Consider the following 15,403-nt stretch of genomic DNA (forward strand, 5'->3'; position numbering starts at 1 on the left):
GACTGATGAGTTGAGCCTGGGGAAAGTCACAATATCAGCCCAAATTTCTTTGTATTTAAAGAAATAGCGGATTCCAGCCATCTGGGGACATCTCTCTCAGGATCTTTTTTTGCGCTGGTTCTAGTGGTGTTCTTTTAAAAGACAAGACAATTGAAAAAAAAATCCAGAGAACCCAAGAGCCAAGATTCTCAAAAAATCAGTGAAGTCAAGAAGTTGGGACTTAAATATTGCAGAAAATCTCATTAAGATCTCAGTCTGGTTAGCAGTGAACTGGAGGAAACTGAAATATGTTCCAAATCCAGAAGTGAATCACCTAAAGTACTTTATTGGTTCCAAAGGGTCTGCTGAGACTCCTGCACCCAAAAGAGCCCTGCCTGGACCACAGTCTGATCCACAGAGAGCAGGCAGATGACAGGGAGGAAAAATGCAGTATTATGTTACAGATGAGGAAGAAGACAATTAAGTGACTTTATATCACAGGCAATATATATTTAAGTGGCTTTAAATTACAGGCAATATATAACAGAAATGAGGGATGAATTTAGACCTCCATAACTGTCATCCCAGATTATTGGCACGAAGCTGGCACACAGCACCAGAGAGAAGCACAGAAGAGTCACCCAGAAGTCATGGTGTTAGAAATGATGGACGGCTCCCAGATAAAAAATGCAAATAGATCTTCATTGCAAAACGTGGCAGGATGTTTTTCAAATGATCACCTCTCAAAGACAAAGTCTCAGTGCACACAGGGATGCTCCCAAACAGAGAGGATTTGCTTGTTCTGCAGCAAACACTGAATGGGGAGTTTGCCTTTGCTGTAGCAATGCCACTGGATGAATGTCACCTTCACCCAGGCCTGGGAGTGACACTGGAGCTCCTCCAGCAACGAGAGATACAGGATCACATGGCAGAATACCTAGGATGGGAAATGTCTTCTCAAGGGTAACTCAGCTCTTCTGCTTTCCAGTTTGCAGAGGAAAAAAAAAGAAGTAAAAGTGGTTTGAAATTATGGAAAATCATCAGTAGTACTGAATGCTTGCATTACAAAAAAAAAAAAAAAAGTTGCAAAGAATCCAGCCAAACAGGCATATTGCTCCATTCCCACTCAGAATCCATCTCCCACATCACTCCTGTAGAGCTGTGTGACTTTAAATCTTGTATCAGCACCTCCTTTCTTCCTGCAGTGCCGGGCTGAGGATGTCTGTGCCGTGCTAGCAGGGTGGCAATGGATTATGTATTCATGGCTGCACAATGCAAACTCTGGTGGCAGAGGAAGCAGAGGTCACAGAATCGTTTGCTGCTGCTCACCCTGCACTGGGCTCTCACACTGGAAGGTGGGGTTCCAGCTCACATCCTCACTCCCCACCCCAGCACGCCCTCCCGGCTGGATTTACATCAAAAGCAAACCCAGGGTCTGAACTGCTTGATGTAATCGGGGAGCAGCTGTAAAAGGAGAAGCAGAGCTGGGCTGCTGGAGGGCTGGGGTGTGACAGCTCAGCTGGGGCTGGGAGCAAAGCCAGCTACCCCTTAGAGCTGGTCTAGAGGGGTTTGTGGAGACCAGCTCACCTCTCCAGTGTTTCATCCACTGCAAGCTGCATTCCAGCTCATCCCTGTTCTAGATGTAGTTAATTATCTCTGAGTAGAAACAACTCTACCAAGAGAGAAAATGACAACATCTATAAGCTAAAAGCCCTTATTCTGATTTTTGCAGACTTCTCACACATCCTTTCCCCCCACTTCGAACAGCTACTGTCCTATCAAAGTTCATAGCGTCAAAGTTCATAACTGAGCTATCTACCCAGGAGCTAATCGTTTCTCACAGCCAGGAAGCAATCTGGGCTCTGACTTCTCTGTTCTGGGATCCATGTCAGCAAACCACTCTTCCCAGGTCATTCCTGGTCATCTCCCTGTACTTTGAGAGAGGCTATGATCAGTAACAAGGTACTAAGAGGAAATCAGTCATTAAACTTGGGATATCCAAAAAAACCCAGATCCAGTTTAGGATAAACAGAACTGTTGTAATCTCGGCTGCTTGAGTTTCCATTGCCAGACACACACACCCAGAAATCAAACATTCCTCTGCACTTCAGAGGAGGGATTGTGACAGAGCAAAAGCAGGTCTGTGGGTGTGTTTCCCTATCTCCCCTTAAGCCTATTTTCTTGGCATCTATTAAGAAATCACTGTGCATTATTAAGATATCTCTTAATTAGCATTAACTACATTACACTCTGATTTTTTTCATAGGCAAACCAGATCTCTTTACAGCTGCATAATGTCAATAAATATCAGATGAACCTCAACCTCACATATGTTCAGCTTAGAAAGAAGTGTAGCTTCAACTTGAAGCGTCCATCATGCAGAAGGAGATCTGATACAGAAACTCTACCATCATCCTCTGGCTGCTCCCTGAATGTGAGTGCAATGTACAGAGCTTCAGCTGAGCAGAGCACCTCCTAGAAAAGGGTATGGAAGCTATTAAAGTTTAAAATGCAATCATGTGCATGGAAGAGAGGTCATTCCTTCATACTGCTTTGAGTTCAAGGGAAAAAGAAAACAGTAAAGTATCTCAGCTGATTAGGAGAGGTCAGTGGAAAGGGACTAGAAAATGGGAGAGGTGGGGGAGAGATCCCAAAATAACTTAGACTGCAGTGTCCACATGATGTCCAGAACAAGGAGCAGAGCAGCTTGGTCAGGACACTGCCACCCCTGGCACATTCCTTACCCTCTCCTGGCCTCAGCTCACCCAGAGAAGCCAGGCCAGGGCAGGGTTACACAGATGTGCACAGGTCTTCTTCAGAACCATCCGAATTTCAAAGTGAAAAATGTCAGGTGAGATGCAGCTCACATGGAAATAACCACCCACTGGTCAGGGCTGACCTCTGTCCTTGCCCTGGGTGGAGCTGCCAGCACAGGGCAGGGATACACAGGGACTGGGGGACAGAGTGGGAACACCTCTCCCACCTCCCCACAGCCTGTCCCCACTGCAGACCCACCCCACAGCCTGTCCCAAGCTGGCCTGGTGGGAGGAAAGGTGAAAATATGGAGGATACAGAGCTTACCCCTGGGGGACATCATGTCCTCCCCAAACCTAAGGATGGGCAGGGGGTGGAAGGGTGAAATTGAACTCCCAGCTGTTCCACGTGGGAGCAGGTCAGAAGAGGCAGCCTGCTGTATCAATAAAGCCAAGGACAAAGAGTGCCAGAGGAAAGGAATACCTCACCCATGCCCCATTGCTCCCTTCCTCACCCTCCACCTCCACAAAACTTCTCCACAAATATAGGGGTGTTATTTTTGAACAGCAAAACTCCAGAAAAATGAGGGGAAATGGTGAACTGGGCCTCTCCAGCAACAAAAATATCTACATATATTTTTCATAACGTAATTCATTCTTAACCCGGGTCTCTGTCAAGCTCCAGTATTGGTTAAGACCTGTGGAAGCAATAATTTATAAATTACTAACAGTAGCAAACAAACAGCTTTTTCAGCATCTGCCATTGCTTGTGTCAAAAAGGATATGCAAAGCTCTGGAAATCATGAAGTGTCACCTGAAGAAACAGGCCAGGATGAGTTTCCCCATCCATCAGAGTGACCGGCACATCTAACCACAGCTCAGAGCAGCAGAAAACAAATGCTTCCAACAAGCTGCTCTGTATTTGCTCTGGTGACTAACAGCTCGGGGGAAAAAAATTTGCAAGCAATTTATGAGTGGAAAAAAAAGGTAACACTTGAATATTATTCATTACAAATTATTCATGCTCTTTTTCATGCAAGTAGTCTGCCCATTCATCAAAATTTTTGCTCCATCTAGGGCTGGGAAACAAGCTGTTACTCATTTTTATTTTCTTGTATTGCACTCAAGGTATAATATATGAAGAAAGTCATATTCTGCTGGTGCACAGGCAAAGGACAGAATTACAGAGTGGAAAACTGCAGGCAGCAGAGCCATGGGGCTGCAGGCAGCAATCCTGGAAAGGGACAGCACTGTTGGTGGTAAATCCACAGAGGAAGGTCTGCTGTCAGTGGGGAAAAGCCAGGCTTTGGATTGCAGCCCTCCTTCAGCACTGCCTCTGGAGTGGGGGTGGTGGAAAACCTGCAGAATCTGCTGTCACCCAGCACAGAGGGTTCCAGAAGGCCAGGGAACCTCCTTGCCCCCCTGGAGGGCTGAGGGGACAGTGTCTGGCCACCAGCACTGCTTGAGGACACAGGGCAGTGCTTGATGGGCTGAGCTGCTCCCCTGGCCCTGCTGCCCAGGAGGGAGGAGGCAGCACATGCACCTGCACAGGGATTGAGTCATTGCATGTGGCAGGTACCAGACAGGCCTTTGCATGCATAATTATCCAATCTGCATTGGTGATAATTGCCTGGGCGAATCCGGCACGCAGGCGGGTGTTATCCTGGGCTTGTTAGACTGCTGATAGAAAGAGGAAAAAAAAAAGATAAAAAAGAAGTCAGACTTGCTTATGCATTCCTGTTTTGTTGTTATTCCATCTCATTGATTAAAATGTGAGAGTGAATTTAGCCTTAATGAACGTCAAGGGCTCTCTTGCTGGAAGGAGAGCTCGTTCAGGCGCTGCTCTGCAAACTCCGGGCACGGGGCTGTGCCAAGGCAGAGTGCCCCGACTTGCCGAGCTCCAGCCCCACCAGAGCAGGGCACGGGATGGGAATGCTGCCTCCCATCCGTCCCCTGTGCCTGGGCTGCCCATCGAGGGGGAAGCAGCAGGAAAAGCCAAGCCAGGCTGGCGTGGAGGTGCCAGAAATGCCATGACTGTGGTTCTGCTCCTGGAGCACCCACCCGGGCCAGGCAGAGGCAGCAGCTCCTGCTCTGCCCTTGCAGAGTGAAGTGTTTACCTCGAGCCCTGCCTTGCTGCAGCAGCTGGAAAGTAGGCTGAAATACAGGAAACATGACATCACTTGCCTTCTCCCAGCAAAGACAGATTAGCTCCTTTGTAAGGGGAAGCAGTGGTGAGAAACACACACCCCCAGCAGTAAATTCCACTATTACAGAGACACATTTATTGGGAGATAACAAAAGAAAGCTGCTTCTGCAGTGACTTTTTGGACAGAAAAGAGAAGACATCTATTTTATTCTTTGAAGTAGATGCTGTGTAGGAAATGGCTAGCTTTTTACAGCTGGCTGTGTTTTCAGCTATAGCTTTCCCCAAACCTGCTCCTGAAGCTATGTGCTATATGAGTCACTCCATCAAATAAAGAGCAATAATAAGTTATTGTGAGCACCAGGCTTTTAGATTTCTCAGTCTTCTCATCTGAAGAATAAAAATTACCCCCTTCCTGACTTCTTAACTTTGTTGGGCAAACTTTAAAGCTGTGGCTGAAAACCAAGCAAAACTACCAAGTATGCTACTGTAGTGCAACTGGTTTCATGTAGTTCAAAGTCAACATTCCTGGGTTCATTTCCCAGCTCTACCATGGCCCTTTCTTCTCCTTTTTTTTTTTATTAAACCTTCATCAAGTTATTTGATGAGTTTTTCCTCTGAAAACAAGCCTGTCCTGAAGGACACCAGGAGGTGGAGGAATTCATACAAGCAAATTGCTTTAAATCATCCTTTGCTTGTATAGAAAATCAAATAAATAATGAAATTAGTTGCTTCTTCCTGAAGAAATTAAAATTTAAGGTAAATGTAACCCCCTGTGGCTGTCTCATCCAGCATTTTTTTTAGGATAGAGTGCAAAGCTGGTCAGACCATGACCTTTGACAGATGGGCCTGGTTTAGATGGGTTAGTTCTGGGAACATTTCACAGATTTTCTACAATTAGGCTCTTGCTGCACTGTTTTTTGCATTTTCCTATTTCTCATACCAAAATCTCCCTCCCATCAGCCAGCTCCATCCCTGCAGCTCTGCTCCTCAGTGCTGGGATGGCTGGGGACAGGATGATGTGTCCCATCAGGGACTCTGCAGGGAGGACACACAGTTTTGGCACTGCTTTGAGTGTGGGGCAGCCTTTTTGTCTGCAGCAGCTGATGTAGCTCCACGCCTTGCACTTCACACCCAAACAGAGAAAGGAAACCACCTCTGTGTGCCTCTGCACACACTGCTAATTCCCACAGAGCTGGGGAACCTGCCAGGAAGGAGTTTTTTTTTCAAGAGGGCAGATCCTGGCGAGGTCTGATTTCTAGCTGGGAAATGCATTATGCATCTGCTACCTTGGGGAATCCATGGAGAAGGCTGAGAGAGGCTGGCAGCAGGTAGCTATTAAATATATTGCAGCTATTATTACTGTGGAGAAGGCAGGCACCAGAATATCATTGAGGGGGGCTGAGGAGGAGAAATGCAAGCAAAATACAGGCATCACATAGGAAATTACACTGTCTTCAGAAAGTAACTCAGGGAAATGCAAAATGCTGGTAAAACGAGCTGGAACAGGCAGTTTTTCTGCAAATGTTCCCATATTGACCTCTCCACCTGCTCCTCAGGCACCATCAGAGCCCCATTTTGCACTACAGTGGAATGGTTAAATCCAGCAGAAACGCAGCAAAAGTAAAGGTTATGTGCTCAGTGTGAGATTCCGCAGCCGAAAGAGCTCATTGACTCCAGGGGTCCCTGGGTCAGGGATTCATTTGTACAGATTTGGTTGGAGATATTCTGGGAAGGATGCTGGCTTGTTCTCCTGCTCTGCCTGTGCAGCCAGGTGTTTTGGGAATACCTGGCACCACAATACCCTGTGAACACTGGTTCTCAGAGGTCAAATTGCCATGTCCTCGAGGACTCTGCACTTTGGAGGAGATGGTCTGGAGGCAGGAGCAGGCAAAGTGCAGGGCTCTCCTTCATTTCCTAGTTTTGGCAGCATTGCTTCCTTAGAAATAAGAAATGGTTCATTCGAACCATTTCAGAATGAAAGACTCCACCCAAAGCCCAGTGAGGAGGAAGGAGAGATTCCCAGCGAGCCCAAGAGTCAGCCCACAGTGCATGTTGCTCTCCTGATTTATTGGAGACTGAAGCTCACACTCCCATGGGATCCCCAGCAGAGAACAAATGAAATTAAGGCTGCTGCCCTTGGAAATCAGATTTCAAGACAATTAACTGCTGCAAAAAGCTTGCTATTCACATCACAGCCCCTAATACTGCAAAATTTTGCCTTTTATTCCTCAGAGGTCCTGTGATAGTTCATAGTTCTGTTAATACAAATAACTCTTTCCACCCATAAATACCCCTATAGCTTTCACCTCTCAGCTTTTTCTGTTAGTGTCCTAGATCTGCTTCCAGGAAAGCATCCTTATTATTCCTTGTAAAGATTGTCATAGGAAAGTAGATACCACATGATCTAAACGCTGTACTGATGGGAAGTAAATCACTGCATTCTCACTTAAAATGTGATAACATTCAGGGCTCATGTCAAAATCTGGATCTCTCTGTGCATGGGGCAATGCAGACTTCCAGCAGATAACCCCTATACAAAAGGCAGAAGGAATTGGAATAAAGGTGTGTTGAAAGCGCCCCTTTTATTCCACTTTGTTGAAAGAAGAAGAACTTTAGACGTGTTCCCACTCCTTTCTTCTAAGGAAATCAATGGGGCTATTGTCACCGTTTTCAAAAGAAGCAAGATCAGGCCTTTCACTGAACACACCAAAACAGAAAGGAATACACTTTCCCTTCCCTGGAATACTGCTGCTGTTTGGCCAGCCTGCCTGCCCTGCACAGACAGGTAATGCTGTGCCAGCTGCAGCACGCTGGGACATCACAAAAGCCAATTACACTGAGAAAATTCAGTGTATGGGATTTTCCAGCAGCCAGGCCCATCTCAGATGGTCAAATCTTCCTGGGTGGCAGAGCTGAGGATAAACATTTGCCACCCACCTCCCTCCTGCTAGAGACAAGCAGGTAGATGGAGGCTAAGCTCTTCCCATGCTTTTCTCTCTCAGAACTCTACTTCCTGGGGAATTCCTAAACAAAGCTGCTTTTATTCCAAGCTAGACTGGAAGTTTCCCAGAGGAAATGTCATTTATGCTGAAGTGCATGCCTGGCTGCAGTGAGGCCCAGCTCTCAGCAGTGGAAATCCAGTGCTTCCGTGGCTGGAGCAGAGCACAGGGCATCTCTTCTGTCACACACACTGGCAATCTGCTATCTGCAACCTGCTGTTAATTGCATGGGCTTTTGATGAATGAAGCGCTGACTTTATCAGGTGCTTCCACAGGACAGTTCTGTGTGCTTCTGCTGGAGCCCCTCAGGAAGGTTCACACACTCCACATCCTGCTGTGGAGCAAGGCAAAATCCCCAAGTGCTCAGAAACAGCTCCCAGCACACAGCAGATGCAGGAGCTCTCCATCTCTGAACTGCAAACACTGCTGGAGTGTGGAGTGTGGGGTGAGCAGCTGGCTCAGGTGTCCCCCCAGGGCTGGGTAGGTGTCTAGAGCCAGAGGGTCCCACTGGGAGCTCTCAGACAGCTCCCTCCACCCCCCATTGCAATATTCATGTACATTTGGTCACTGGGGTGTTATGAACGCTGCTGGTGAAGGGTTTCTCCATGGAACAGCCCCATTCTATGCTAATGGCCAAGGAGAGCACAGCTCCAACCCGCCCTGCACTGATGTCAGCCTTGTCCTGACCACCCTGCAGCCCCCAGTGCCCTCACCAGCAGCTTTCCCTGCACACCCCTTCCTCAGCATCCCAATGTGCTCAGCAACACAAATTAAACATTTTTTCATCAGGCTGGGCTGGCCCTAAGCAGGCCAGGGCTTGTGAAGGCAGCACCTCCCTGCCTGCAGGGTATCTGGTGCTGCCTGTGGCTTGTCAAACCACTGGGGAGTTCATCTTCCCTCCAACTTCCTTTGAAAAACGCAACCCCAAGGTTTCTCTTTCCCTAGCTCGCAGAGAGGGAAATTTGGGAGAGGAGCTAAGGCAGTCAGGTTTACCTCTGCAGGGTTTTAAGGACCTACCCAGTCTGTACAACCTCCTCTCTACTGCAGGGGGAGGAGTGAAGTTCCACGTGGTCAAGTCCTATTCCCCCTTTATCTTTTAATTTCCAGCCCTGCAAACAAGTACATCTGCCAGGCTGCATGTAAACAGAGTAATGGGTTCTCTGGCCAGCAGGAAGGTATGACTCATTAATTGCTTTACACCACACTATAGAAATCCATCAGCATCTGCAATGCCCAATCTCCTTGTAGGAAAGACATATTTGGACTTCATTTCTCAAAAGAAGTTGCTGTGTGCTCTGCCACTGTTTGCTATGCAAATTTTGGTGTTAATTGCACCAAAATGAGAAACATATTACTTAAATCAGTGCACTCCTCAGATGGGCATCAGTGTGTGTGTGTGATATTCTGCCAGATGTTATTTTATTACTGCAGTTTAATACCTAACCATCTGCTTCCTTCTTATTTTGTCATGGTTTGTATTCTCCCTGGGACCTCTTTTCTGTTACACTGGCTTTTATCATCTGCATTATGTATTAGTGTGGCCAGGGCTAAAGGCTGGCAGTATCCAGAGCATGGGATTTGAGCAGAGAAGCAAATGAGCAGCAGATCATTAAAGGAATAGAATAGAACTGATACTCCAGTTGGATCAAAGAACAAAGTTGATAACAAAAAGATAAAATCAGCATTGAATGCTCAGGGATTAGCTATAGTGATCCCAACTCAGACAGAACGTGCTAGGCTCTGGCAAACACCTTGCAACTTGCATCACCTTGTAGCTTAAAAAATACCTATAATATTTTAAAGCCTAGGAGGGATGGACTGGAAAAAATGTATTTTATGCACTTATTTGAAATTGCCTTTTTCTGCTTCTTTCTCTTTCCAGGCTGCTCAGTGCTGCAAATGCCTAAACACAGACTAAAAGAAGAGACAGCAGCAGGGATTTTAGCTCAATTTCCCCCTTGCTTGTACCATGTTAGCAGTTTGAGCCCTGGCACCTTGAGAGCATTGAGGTGCAGCACAGCAGCTGCACAGCTGCTCACACAGTGCTCGCATGAGGACAAGTGAGAACAGAAGGCAGTGGAAAATGCAAGAGAAATTATCAAGATGAACCCTTCCATATTTCAGGAGGACAGTGCTGCTAACAAAAACTAGGAGAAGGAAAAGCCCTGTTGAACATGGATGTTCTCAGGGGTTGCCCAAACACAACTAACAACTGGAATTACAGGACGTTTGCCTTGGACACACACATTCCTACCTGAACTGCTTCAATCCCATTTCATAAACCAAGTTCTTCATTGGCAGAAAAGAGTGTAAATACACCATCTCATAGCCACCCTGCAGAGGTTTTTATCAAACCTCATTTTTGTCAATCAGGGCCATGTTTCACTGCTGTTGATAATGGCTCTGAATATTTCCCTGATACCCATTAGGATTGCACCACGTACGTCCAGGGAAGGGAAGATGTTGAGCCAAATAGCCACAGGGGCATGAAAGTGAATGCAGCAGTCAGAAAATCTCATTCTTATTTCTCGTCCATTTTTTAAAACAACTAGAGAAAGTTTATAATTTTTCTCATCATTTACATGGAGATGTTTTAAGGGGTTAATGGACCACCTAAATCCAGGAGCCCACCTTTCCCAGGTTCAGCTGAAGTCTTTGAGGCAGTTTAACATTCCTGCTCTAGAGAGGAAATGAGATGATTCAGATAATTCATTTTATGAACACATAAAACAATATTTTCAATAATTCTGTCTAGTTTTCAATTTTATTGTCTAGTAAGAGATAATGGATAAAAACAACCTGACCTTTTTGCAAGTAAAATTCCACTGGCCACACATAAAATTAACCAGCACTTCAGAGCTTCGAAGCATCATACAAATACTTAGTGTTGGTAATTTTCCAGTACACTAGAGAGCAAAGAGTGCAGCATTGGGACCACAAGGTATAAATCTCACTGGTTTGGGGACTGTACTACACCAGGGTCATGTCCTTGCCATGCTATCCCAGTTTGCCCAGTGGTCCTATAACTGTTTTGAATAATGCCCTGTAAGGCCATAAAACAAAACCAGTTGTGTAACAGTAACCCATTTCTGGCTGCCTTTCAGTTAAGAACAAAATTAACTTTCAATTGATTAGGAATTAAAAGCATGGCAGGGAATATAACCCAAATGCACTGCTCGACGGGCAACAGACCTGAGCACCAGAAGCTCCTGCCTCCAACCTTTAAAGCTATTAACCCTGGCATGAATTTTTATTTAGTGTTAATTAGGGGACTGGCAGCAAAAATCAATTAATTAATTACATCTCAGATCCACTGGAAAGCATAATGGAAATCAAAGAGAGTTAGGTTATTCTGCCTCCATGGAGGAAAGGCTGCTGCACAGCCCTTGGTGATGGCACTCCCTGTTTCTTTTACTGTAAAGAAACAAGTGTTAAAAACAGAATAAAAAAAAAATCTGGGCAAGATCATTTCCCCTAGCTGGAAATGCCAAATACCTCCTTGACTTGGCCCATCTGTCAAGGGCTGCTGTTTTCAGTTTTGCATCTGGAACGCTGGGGATTTCTTGCACCAGTCCTACAAAGTTCACCCTCCCCCTGCCTGCTTGCAGAGTACCATCCGCACCCTGCCCACAAGTCCAGGTTATGGGACCAGTGGAGAAGGTCCAGAAAGTCCCCAAGGGAGATGTTTCTGCAGGACTCAGAAGGAGCCACATCCCTCACAAGAACACACACATTTGGCTATTTCATCTATTTCAACAAAATTATGTGTGAGGTTTGGGTTTGCTTGGGTTTTGTATGCCCAAGGTACAATTAGCTAACTAACATGGCTGGCAGTGATTAGCGGGTGCTAATTACAATAGAATTCCTGTCAAATTACACGGTGGATAAGTACAGCCTGACAAATTAGTTCAATTTTTAGGGAAGAGGGGGTGAGTTGAAGGGCTGGCAGCGCTGGCAGGCGTCTCCAACATTAACACATCCCTCATCCTGCACAGTGTTTCAGGCAGCCAGCTACCACAGAGGGATTTTTATTTGGGCAGGACAATGACATTTGTCCCTTATGACTTCAAGAGACAAAAACCAAGAGGTGAGCAAGCATGTGTGTTTGTGGTGGGCATCAAGAGCTGCCCAGAGCACAAAACTGCTGCTGAGGCAGCTTGAAAACCTTGAATTTCATTACAGGGATGCTTGAGAGCAGCTGGTTAGCAAGGTCCTGAGTGTCCTAATTGGAAGTGTTGTGATGGGGTTGATAAGAGAAGGGCTGTGTTCCCTGCCAGCCCAGGAAGGTGCTGGTGCCAGAGCCCTTTGCTCCAGGAGAAGCAGGCAGAGGGAAGCAGCTCCACGAGCCTCTGCCGACACTGCTCAGCCCATTTATCAGTGCCACCACGGAGAATAAATATTTATAAATGGTGTGTCAGGTCTAATGTGATAAATTATCTCCAGTCATCACAGAGATGGTTCAAGATGTGTTAAGCCAGTTTTCAACATTTAGCTAAGAAAATGTCTGAGAGTGGAGTTGAAGGAGGAAGAACAAGAAAAAAATCTACATGTGCCAAAAAGAGGACAAAACATTTACCTGTTTGACTTTGTACCATACTCCTGGCCCTGGGTTTGTGAAATGCAAGTACACCTGTCGAAGTACATTAAAACTCTCTTGACTTACCCTAGTTTATTGTAAATATTACAGCAAATCCATTGTAAACAGCAGCAAGAGGCTTTTGGGAACCCATTAATCAAAATAAACTGCTCTGGAAAATGCCTCTGCTCAGCTTGTTTAACTAGTGCTGCAGCTCCATACTGCATAGCTGATTTCAAAATATACAATTTATTGCCTTGGATGTCTTTGCTCAGAGCTAGAAGTAAATTCCTCTGGGTACTTTAACATACAGTTAATCAAAGCACAATGCCACCCCTATCATATTTACAATCTGGCAGGCAATTAGTCAATAATAAATAAAATGCATTGGAAAGACAAATGATATTACTGTGTATGTATCAATGGGCTTATAGGCTCAAAAGATTTATCAGTACCACCGGAGAGAATAAATATTTATAAATGGATGTGTCACTCATAAAGTGATAAACTATCTCCAGTCATCACATGAAGAATGCATATTTTCAAGTTGACGTACTTTATTATCTACCTAATCATTTTTCAAAAGGTGTTTTTCAACTTTATTAGCCGTACTTAACAACTGGAGGAACTTATTATCATCATCACAGAATTGAGGTTGTGCAGCAAAGCCCCAGTCAGGATTTCCACTGCAGGTTGTACAAAGAGAATAATAGATTCCCTTTCTGCTTTGGCCCCAGACTACTGGAAGACCTTCAAACCCTATTTTTGTGAGTAGAACCTCTTTAAAAGGATTAAAACCCATAAACTACCCCCAGATAAACATTTCAACATTCACAATGTTTAAATATTAAATGCCACTGACATACAGATACTGGAAACCCATTGGGACTCAAACATTTTCATTAGTTCTACCACAGTTCCCTGCTGGGAGGGAGCAGGGTTTGAAACATCAGTACAAAAAAGTATTTTCCTTACAATTCTTTTCTCACCATCTCCAAAAATAGGAGTCCTGTTTATACCCAGTCCTGACAATCTAAATGAGTGAGTTACAGTGTCCAAACTAAGGATGTGTTTTAAAACCCACTGATTTTTTTGTGTAAATATTTAAATAAGAGTACTTTTTAGGAAAGTAGCTTGTGTTAGCAAAAGTGTGAATGAAGTTGTATTTGCATAAAATTTAAGCCAATATAACTGCATCAACACACAGAAATGTTCACAGCAATCACACAGAAACCCAGTAATTCTTTTCTGCTTACATCCTCACCAACAGATCATTAGCTAATGATTAACTCAGCCATACTTATTTATAGAGCTTTGATTTTCATCCTATTATATGGTATTTTATTGACTGAAAAGCTGGAGTGGTTACATTCTGACTTATCCACGCAACCATTTTAGGGCCATTAATAACCCAATAACAAAGCTTTCCTTCAGAACTAGAAATACCAGGAGTTTGTCCTTGCAGGAGTCCAGCCAGACACCACGTGCTGTGAGGACAGATGTTGGAAGGCTGCTGCACCTCTGGGTTTCCCTGCCCCGGGGGATGGAGCTGTACTTGGCTTGTACATGGAAGCTTGTGAGTAAGCAAAGGAAACTGGATATTCTCCACATTTGCAAATCCACCATGCCAGTTAGACCTGATAAAATTTTAAATGCTCCCTTGAATGAAGTTTTTTAAATGCTGCTGTTGTTATCCCACTCATTTTACATCGGAGTTTGGCAGCGGATGCCATTAGTGAACATTCAGTGTCAACAGTGTCATGATGTTGCTCTTAGAGATGTGTCAAGTACCGTAGCATGATCTTGTTGCATTTAAAATTAACCACAGCAGTGAGACTGTGCCAATTTCTTGCATTAGATCCAGAATGAAGCCAGCAAACGTGTCAGGTGCACAGAGCGTGCTTCAAGAATAAACAAGCAACAAAGGAAAACTCCTTTCTTCTGCTGCTTTTTTCTTTCCAGCACATCTTGTCACACAAATTAATTGTTAGGGAAAAGCCTTTCTTCTGCTCTGCTGTGCTGAGCAGCCTGCGTCTGCAAGGGGAGAGGAGAGGTGGTTGCCAGCCAAGGGCCCCAGAGCCCTGGGAATCCTGTAAGGCAGCCACTTACAGCCTGGGCTTAACTTGCTTCTCATTCAATATTCTTCACGGAATCTTTGGAGGCAAGACAGGAATTTAGATAAACCACACAGATCTAATTCCCTAGGATAAGAAAAAAAACTATTTTAGAAGTGTGGTGCCCAGGCCACATTAGTTAGCAGATCTGACTAAATGTGCTTTTTTTTCCTGACGTAGTCACAGAGTTTCTCTCTGCAAGTCGTTTCTCTGTCTAAATCTTCAGTTTCTTGGAAACCACATGACTGATGGTCCTGACTGCTCGAGCTTGAGATAATCTATTGCACTTCAGCTGCAGAGTTGCCCACTCAGCGTTATACACGGCTCTGGTTTGCACCACTTGTTTTATGAGGTATAATACCAGCTTTATATGCTTTGTAGCTGAAAGGCTGACAATTTTTTTTTTCCTCTGTGATTCAGACCAGAGGAAAGAAATGCATTTGTTGAAGTGAGAAATTCTCACGTTAAACCACTTTAACCTTGCTTATTCACATGAGAAGATTTAGGATGGAATCCATGTAGTGTGTGTGCAGAACCAGGATTGAGGCAGAGACCTGACATGTCAAACACCAAGATCACTTTGCCCAGGGTCAGCTGGGGCTGGCAGCAGGACTTATGTGTGACCCAGGCACTTTGGCAAGTCCAGTCACCTTCAAAGCTTTTGAAAAAACCAACTCTGTTCCTGTTTCATAGCAGAGCGATGGAGACCTTGCCTTCCTAATACTGCTTCTTGCAGAGATGGGTGCAAGAAACTGGAAAAGCTGCTGGAGCCAGGTCACCTCAGTCCTAAGGCCCAGCCCAAAGCCCTGCCTAGCTCCTGTGAGTGCAAAGCAGAG

At 45.0% G+C, this 15,403-nt stretch overlaps 1 long non-coding RNA gene across 1 annotated transcript in view; it reads right to left on the reverse strand.

The window, feature by feature from the left end:
* Nucleotides 1-4,151: 4,151 nt before the first annotated feature.
* The window catches only part of LOC137484696 (uncharacterized), a 39,840-nt gene continuing 28,588 nt past the window's right edge, over nt 4,152-15,403 (reverse strand). The window contains exon 4 of the long non-coding RNA XR_011004978.1: nt 4,152-7,408. This is a non-coding gene — a long non-coding RNA (uncharacterized lncRNA). The remainder of the gene's footprint in view (nt 7,409-15,403) is intronic.

Source organism: Anomalospiza imberbis, chromosome 18 (genome assembly GCF_031753505.1).
Source record: "Anomalospiza imberbis isolate Cuckoo-Finch-1a 21T00152 chromosome 18, ASM3175350v1, whole genome shotgun sequence".
NCBI lineage: Eukaryota > Metazoa > Chordata > Aves > Passeriformes > Viduidae > Anomalospiza > Anomalospiza imberbis.